Genomic DNA, 8,749 nt, shown 5'->3' with positions numbered 1-8,749 from the left:
TTTTTTTTTTTTTTTTTTGATAGAAAATACAATGACATTTATTTATGCTTGAGGTTCCTATTTTATAGGAAAACAAAGTAAAACAAACCAAAACATAAAACTACATTACACATTTTTCTCAATGTATTTTATGCAGTGAAATTTTATAAAATAGTTAATATTATTCTTGCAGAGTTACAACAGCATCTCAAAACACAATGCAATGAGCACATAGATAAAACTTTCCATTACTTTTGAAGATAAGATTCCCTGTAATAAATTGACACTTGACAATGAAAATCTACTTTTAGCCTAGTTTAAAGTTATCACTTGGTAAGTGACAAAAAGGATTCCCTTGAAGAAAATCTCATTAAAGTATATGTTAGTGACATGTCTGCAAATATATTACATGAGCTTTCATTAAACAGTGATTCTATTTTTTTTTAATTTTTTTATTTCTTATAGCATAACTGTGTACATTAATGCAATCATTGGGTACAGTTTACTGTTTTCATATACATTTTGAAATACTCTCATCAAACTGGTTAAGATAAGCTTCATGTCATTTTCTTAGTTACTGAGTTAAAACATTCATACTCTGCTTTTAGAAAGATTCACTTGTACCCTTGTAAGATGAATCATTGAGATGATCCCATCAATCTCCCTCCCTTCCCCTATCCATCCCTCCTTACCTCCTCCTCCCACCCCCTTCCCATATTCTAAGGCTATAATTAGGTTATGACATTTCTATAAAAGCTATGAATTAGTTTCAAAATAGGGCTGTGTACATTGGATATTTTTTCTTCCATTCTTGAGATACTTTGCTAAGAAGAACATTTTCTAATTCCATCCATATAAACATGAAGGAGGTAAATTCTCCATCCTTCTTTAGGGCTGCATAGTATTCCGTGGTGTACATGTACCACAATTTATTAATCCATTCATGGGTCGATGGGCATTTGGGTTTCATCTATGACCTAGCAATTATGAATTGGGTTGCAATAAACATTCTGATACAAATATCTTTGTTGTAATTCAATTTTTGGTCTTCTGGATATATACCAAATAAAGGAATTGCAGGATCAAATGACAGGTCTATTTTTAGCTCTCTCAGTGTTCTCCAGATGTCTTTCCAAAAGGGACGAATTAATTTGCATTCCCACCAGCAGTGTAGCAGTGTTCTCTTTTTTCCACATCCACGCCAACATCTCTGGTTTTGGGATTTTGAGATATGGGCTAATCTTACTGGAGTTAGGTGGTACCTCAAAGTAGTTTTGATTTGCATTTCTCTGATGATTAAGGATGGTGAGCATTTTTTTCATATATCTGTAGGCCATGTGCCTATCTTCTTTAGAGAAATTTCTGTTCAAGTCCCTTGCCCACCCTGAGATGGGATTGCTTGTGTTTTTTTCTTGCTAATACGTTTGAGTTCTCTGTGGATTCTGGTTATTAAACTGTAAAAGGGAGGAGATGTAAGGGTTAACAGAAATATTAAACTACATTGTAAGAGGAAGTGCTAGCCTAATTCAACCCCCATGTGAAAAGGCCGAATAAAGAGACCAGTGCTGGTAAGTAAACAGGATAGAACTAGCTACATTGTATAAGACTTAGACAGAAACACAGAGCACAGCGCAGGGCCCCTCCCGTCAGAACAGCATAACCACTCCCCCTGTACTAACCCTATATAAGATTGTACCGATCCCAAAATAAACAGCTTCGGCTCAGCCTTATCCCTATACTGTATGAGTGGTTGTGTGATTGTGTTCACCCTTTCCCTTTCCTTCTCCCTCTCATACGCCGATCACTCCCCGACACCGCCTGCCGGTCGGGCAGTGTCATTAAACCTTTGTTGGAGACATAACCAGTAAATATCTTCTCCCATTCTGAGGGCTGTCTACTCACTTTATTTACTGTGTTCTTGGCTGTGCAGAAACTTTTAAGTTTATCCAGTCCCAAAAGTGTATTTTTGACATTGCTTCAATTTCCTGATGGGTCCTCCTCATAAAATTTTCGCCCAGGCTGATTTCTTCAAGTGTTTTCTCTACACTTTCTTCTACACTTTCTTCTAGTATTTTCATAGTTTCATGTCTTTAATCCAGTGAGAGTTTATCTTAGTTAATGGTGAAAGGTGTGGGTCTAGTTTCAGTCTTCTACAGGTCGCCATCCAGTTAGCCCAGCACCATTTGTTAAATAGGGAATCTTTTCCCCACTCAATATTTTTAATTGGCTTGTTAAAGACAGATAATGGTAGGTAGCTGGATTCATCTCTTGGCTCTCTATTCTGTTCCATACATCTACCTCTCTGTTTTTGTGCCAGTACCATGCTGTTTTGTGACCTCAGGGTTCTTGAATTGCAGCACTGGCAAGTAGAACATCCCATTGGATAAAGAACTATAAAATTAATGGCTCTGGCTTTTCTAGTGAAAAAAAAATAAGGACAGTAAGAAAGTATTATAGGGTGGTGCCTGTGGCTCAAAGGAGTAGAGCGCCAGCCCCATGTACCAGAAGTAGCAGGTTCAAACCCAGTCCCAGCCAAAAACTGCAAAAAAAAAGAAAAGAAAATATTATAATTTTTTTTTTCTTGGTAGAGTGCCATGGCCTCACAGCTCACAGCAATCTCCAGCTCTTGGGCTTAGATGATTCTCTTGCCTCAGCCTCCTGAGTAGTTCGGACTACAGGCACCCGCCACAATGCCCAGCTATTTTTTTGTTGCAGTTTGCCCAAGGCCAGGTTTGAACCTGCCACCCTCGGTATATGAGGCCAGCACTCTACTTACTGAGCCACAGGCACCACCCTATTATAAAATATTTTGAGTTATTTAGAAAGTTGTCCGAGCAATTGGGTTAGTAATATAGTTATAGAATTAGGTTTTCAAGAAATGCCTTGTTTTGAAGGCTCTTTTAACAATAACATGAAAACAATTTCATAAGTGAAAATAATCTCCAATGCTATTTGAAAGAAAACATAGCTGTCGAGATGAAGTATCAACTCCTTAATAAATACAGTTGGGGCATCATGTTATGAAGGATTTTCAGGCAGACTCACTACTTAAAAGAACATCCATTTTAAGCAATTTCAAGATAGATACATCAGTGGGAAATGAATTGATTTAAATAGTCATTTATAGAATAGATGACAAATATTATTGAAGTAACTGACAATTAAGATAAATATTAGTTCATAGGCCCCTGACTCCAGGGTTATGCATGTACAGCCAAGAATCTAGTTTACTCCCTTTAAAACTTTCATATAACTGAAAATTTTTATTAAAATAAAAAGTTGAGAATAAAATATTAATTACTCCTGAAATCTGTACAGCATATAGCAGCAAGACTTTCATCATCATCATTTTAAAAGCAGTTGCTGAAGATATGAACAATTTTGAAACAATAGATTAAAGATAGAGGTGAATTTCTAGTCGTCTTCTCCTACTATCCATATTGCCAGGAAATCCTTTGGAAAGAAAATATGGGTAAAACAAACACCTTTGCAGAACCAGCATCACATCCTCTGAACTACATGTCATGAAATTGAATCAGAAATATAATCGAGAAGCAAAACAAACTACCAAGAAAATGAGTTCTGTCACTATTAAGGACTAGATGCTAAATAAGCCAGCAGTGAATCAAAATAGTTCTCCAAAGGGAAGTACTCATGAATCAATTTATAGCATGATTTTTGTTTTGCCAGGTTGCTTAACACCCAAAGGCTGAGCTCTGCTACATTGCATTATAAAATATTAAATAATTTTTTCTTTTTAATCACTATATTTGGGGTTTTTTTGTTTTTTTATTTATTTTTCTTACTTATACATGTTTATATCAGGTTTCCACTTTTGCCTTCACAGATTTATTAAATAATCTTAACTAGAGAATATCACTAATAAAAGCAGATACTGCCTCCTATATTCTTTTTTATTTCATCCTCACAGCTCAAATCCTTCCCTCTGCAAATTAACACACCAGTTCTCCTAGCATTCTCCAGCAGCCAGGTACATAAGCTGAATCCCAGACTAAGGATGCGGTAAGCCACATCCTGGCACCACTGACGGGAAGAGCAGACCCAGGAACAACCAGTGTGACCTGAGTTAATGGAGGGAAGTATCAGCATCCGTGTGCTGAATCAAGAAGTGAAATAACTCTCCTCACTCTGAACAGGACAGCAGGGCAGCTCTCCTGCAGCCATGTGGCCCTCTGGCAGCTGTGCTCACCTGTCAGCACCAGGCTCCCCTGGGCTGGTCAACACAGGGCACCAGAGACATGCTAGACACCCCACTGGGGTGTGGGAGGAGAGACACACTTTATGTTTATGTTTATGTTTATGTTTACTGAAATAAAATAAGAAACTAGGTATCATGGCTGACACCTGTAATCACAGCACTCTGGGAGGCTGAGGTGGGTGGATTGCTTGAGCTCAGAAGTTTGAGACCAGCCTGAGCAAGAGCAAGACCCTATCTCTACTAAAAATAGGAAGACTAGCTGGATCCTGCAGGCACCTGTGGTCCCAGTTACACAGGAGCCTGAGGCAGGAGGTTCACTTGAGCCCAAGACTTTAAGGTTGCTGTGAGCTATGATGCCACTGTACTCTACCCAGGGTGATAGAGTGAGTGAGACTCTGCCTCAAAAAAATTAATTAATTAATTTAATTTAATGAAGCCTTATTAATATTTATTTAACTAGTGGTTGATGTATAACATCTGTACATTACACTTTAATTCCCAAAGGAGAGGGGCACACTATTAATAAGTAACTGCACCATGGCAGTCAGTATTATAAATCTGGACAGGCCCAGGACGCGCAAGAAGGTCATGTTAGCAACATCCTGGCCGCAATACTGAGGAGCTGGGAAGCGGGGGTCCTTGGCTGGTGAGGCCGTCTGCCTTGCTGCATGATGGAAAACCTTGCTGCATAAATCACTAAGTGTCTTATCAATAGGGCCTGGAATGAAAGCCACATGGAAGGACACCAGGACCCGCCCCTGTCCAGGCTTTTGCTCCTCCCACTAGGCACAGCACAGGCACAGAAACAGCACTTGAGGCAATTCCAGGACTGCTCTGGGAGGGGGTGGGGGAAGGTAGGCACGGCCAGGTCTCAGTCCCCAGCAGAGGAAGGCCCTCAAGCACGGTGCTCCCAGGTCCCCACCCTGCAATAGCAGGCGCCCAGTTGAGCTCATCTTCAAGCTAGAAGAAAGCTCCTCCCACAACACCAGGCAAACCACAGAAATCAATGCTCAAGAGGACCTCCTGAGAGTGAGGGATGGAAGTAGCTGGTCAAGGAGACATTATGGCAAAGGGTGGGCATAGGGCACTCCCGCCCCGAGCCTATACACCTGGGTAGCTGGGGCCATGGGTATAAGAATCTAACCAGACCCGTCTCCATCAAGACACACCTGGCGGCTGGCTTGAGGAAGCCCTCACCTCACAGACCACGCCTTCAGAGACCCTTGGGAGTCCTGAGGAACCAGGAAAAACAAGCAGAGCAAAACAACACAGCAAATACTGTGAAGATTAAACTGCCATAGGAATCACTCCACAAAACCCAAGATTCGTGTCATGAACCTAAACAGGGCGACTGCTCGCTAAAATATAAGATGTAAACCAGGCTCTCCTACCTGATATAGTAGATAAAATACCCAGCATACGACTGAAAATCATCTATCATCCTGAATGAAAAGAGACAATGACCTGGTCAACAGTGATATTAACCCCGTGTTGGAATTACTTGATTTTAAAGCAGTCATCATAAAAATGCATCACCAATAAAAATACTCTAGAAACAAATGACAAAATAAATCTCAGAAAAGTTATTTTAGATGGGCCAAGTGGAAACTATAGGATTGAAAAACATAGTAATAGGTATAAAAATTTGCTTGATAGGTTCAATAGCAGAGCAAAGATGAATAATCAAATTTGTGAACTTTAGGACTTAATAATAGAATCTATTCAATATGAACACCAGAGAGAAAATAGATTAGTATTTACAAAAATGACTAGAGCTTCTTTCAGGGACCTCTAAGACAAAGGATCTGATATTCATATTACTGTGGTCCTGAAAAGAAAAAAGAAATGTGGGAGATGAAAGAGTGTTTAAAGAAATATTAGTTGAAAACTACACAAACCTATAGATCCAAAAGGCTGAATAACCTCCCCCAAAATATTTTCAAGTGATGAGAGGAAAGAATGATAAACCATGGATTTTATATCCAACAAAGCCACCCTTCAGGAATGAAGAAACAAAAACATTCTCAGATGCAGAAAACTAAGTAATTTGCTATTAGAAAGACTGTCCTTAAATATTATCAAAATAAAGCACTTCAAACAGAAAGAAAATAATACAGAAAGAATTTGGGGGAACCAAGAAGAAGGAGCAGCAATAAGAATATACACGGGTACCATAGGTATATACAATAGACTATCGTTTTCTTCATTAATGTTGTTATTTTTAATATGTTAATTTTAATAAAAAATAATAATACCTTCTGATTTATAAGAAAATTATATTTAAAGGGGGCTGATAAAGAGAGCCAAAGGAAAGTGAGGTTTCCATACTGTAGTGATAATGGCAAAATATTGACAACATTCGACGGTTACAAATCACATATGTGCATTGTAAAACCTAGAGAAACTATTACAAAACTATTCAATAAGACCTATCAAAACATTAAAGATAAATCAAGTTAGAATTATAAAACAATATTCAAGTTATCCAGGGAAAAGAAAGAAAGAAACACAGAGGATCAAGATCCTAACAAAATGGCACTGTTCAGCACTAACACACCAATAATTATATAAAGTGTGAATTGTCTGATTATACTAATCAAAAATAGAAATTAGAAAAATGCATAAATGTGACCCAATTATATGCTACTTATAAAAACTCTTATATACTAATATAGGCAGGTTGAAAGCAAAAAGATGAAAATAGACATACCATACAAACATTAATTTAAAAAAGACAAGTAGCAGTTATATTAATATCTAATAAAGCAGATTTCAGAGCAAAGAAAATTTCTAGAGACAACAAGATATATTCTGTATTGATCAATTCCCCCAAAAGAAATAATGATCCTAATTGTGTATGCAGCAAACAATAGACTCTCAAAATACATAAAGCAACAACAGATAGAATGGAAAGGAGAAAAGTAAAATCCACAACTGCAGTTGATGATTTCAACACCCCTATCTCAAGAATTGGTAGTTCTCAGGACAGCATGGCTGCCACATTTCAGCCCTCAGGACAAGTTCTACAGCAAATGCTGAGAACTTCTTTATATCCTGGGATGAGAGGCTCCTGCTCCAACTGTTGCCGCTGCCCTCTTGAAACTAGAAGATATCTACTTCTAGATAATATTATAAAATTAAAAGAATTTCATCATGAGAAGGTGACTATTATATATAATTTTCCTGGAACCAAAGAAATCTATTTTAGAAACTTGGTAGAGAAATTGACCCAGAACAAGCTCATCTTTGAAGGAGAAGTTGAGAACATTGCTTCATTTGTGTGAGTCCCAGGATGATATGGAGCTAGCTAAATGTGTCATGTACAGGTACCAGGCAAAGAACAAAAATGTTACTTTGGGAGAACACTCATCAAAGACCAGTGTCCACCAGGTTTTTCTCAGATATGACATCATACAATATTTTGATGGATATGTTATTATCAAGAGTAAATATGAAAGTGCTTCAGAAGTATTGGTGGAGATGAAAAACTAAGATGTGAAGTTCATCAAAGATACCTATGTCCTTGCTTGTGGAATTTTCTACAAACTGAATATCTCTGAATCTCTCAAAATCTGTACTATGTTTAGAGAAGAATCCCTAATCAAAGGAGAAGCTCTCTCCAGGGAAGCATACTGTTTTGCTGTGACATCAGTTCTGAATCATAACCAGTGGAAAAAACTATGTCCATTTTCTCTCAAATCATGGATCCAGAAAGCATAGCCTGCACTGATTTAAATATTATATTCCATATCCAGTCAAATATGTTGGAAACCCCCATAAAGATACTAACAGATGCTGCAGAAGGAAATGTATGAAGATTTGTGAAAAGACATGTGTTCTCAGAAGAAGTGCTGGCCAAAGTGAGGGAAAAAGTGAAGGGTGTGCCTGCCTTTTTGGCCAAATTTGATGAGATCTATGGGAAACTGCACATCACTGGCCATGTCACCACTTGGACTTTAGATGACTTGCTCTGCTATACCCTCAGGGATAAGAAATCCCCCATGTTGTCACTGAAGAAGAATACAGTCAGCCAGAGGACCCTCCAGCCACTCAGCAAGCCCCTGCTGGCTGAGTAACCTTGATTATAATCCACCTGAGGACATAATCTGAGGAGCCCACTTCCTAGTAAGCTACTGGCTTCCTAAGAAGCTGGCTATCATACTTAAGTGTACACAATGCTAGCACTTGGTCTCCTCCCTAAATTTCCAAGGTCACTGAGTGACAAGCACAGAAACTTCAGCTCTTTCAGAAAAGAGGATTCTTCTGCATACACTGCTGAGAACCCTTCAAGAAACATGGTTACCATTTCTAGTCCAGTTTCTGGTACCAAAGTGGAACCCATAAGCACCAAAAGGAAAGTATTTCAATACATATATGGTCAACTTTGATGTTCAAGGGAGTAGTTACTTGTGAATTATACCCTTACTGAATCCAGGAGGTTGGAAAGCATATTTTACCACATTAGAAACTAGCCCAGGATTTTCTCCTGCTCTGCCATTAAATTCTTCTCTTCTCTTCTCTTTTCTCTCTTATTTTCTCTGTTCTTTTTTT

The 8,749-nt window shown here is 38.3% G+C and overlaps 1 pseudogene; it reads left to right on the top strand.

Moving 5' to 3' along the window:
- The first annotated feature begins 7,188 nt into the window (after positions 1–7,188).
- LOC100958874 lies at positions 7,189–8,274 on the top strand (annotated as a pseudogene).
- The last annotated feature ends 475 nt before the right edge of the window (positions 8,275–8,749 follow it).

Source organism: Otolemur garnettii, unplaced genomic scaffold (assembly GCF_000181295.1).
Source record: "Otolemur garnettii isolate 467f Iridium unplaced genomic scaffold, OtoGar3 scaffold00215, whole genome shotgun sequence".
NCBI lineage: Eukaryota > Metazoa > Chordata > Mammalia > Primates > Galagidae > Otolemur > Otolemur garnettii.
The sequence above is the reverse complement of the archived record's forward strand: the minus strand, read 5'-3'. Positions and strand labels throughout refer to the sequence as shown.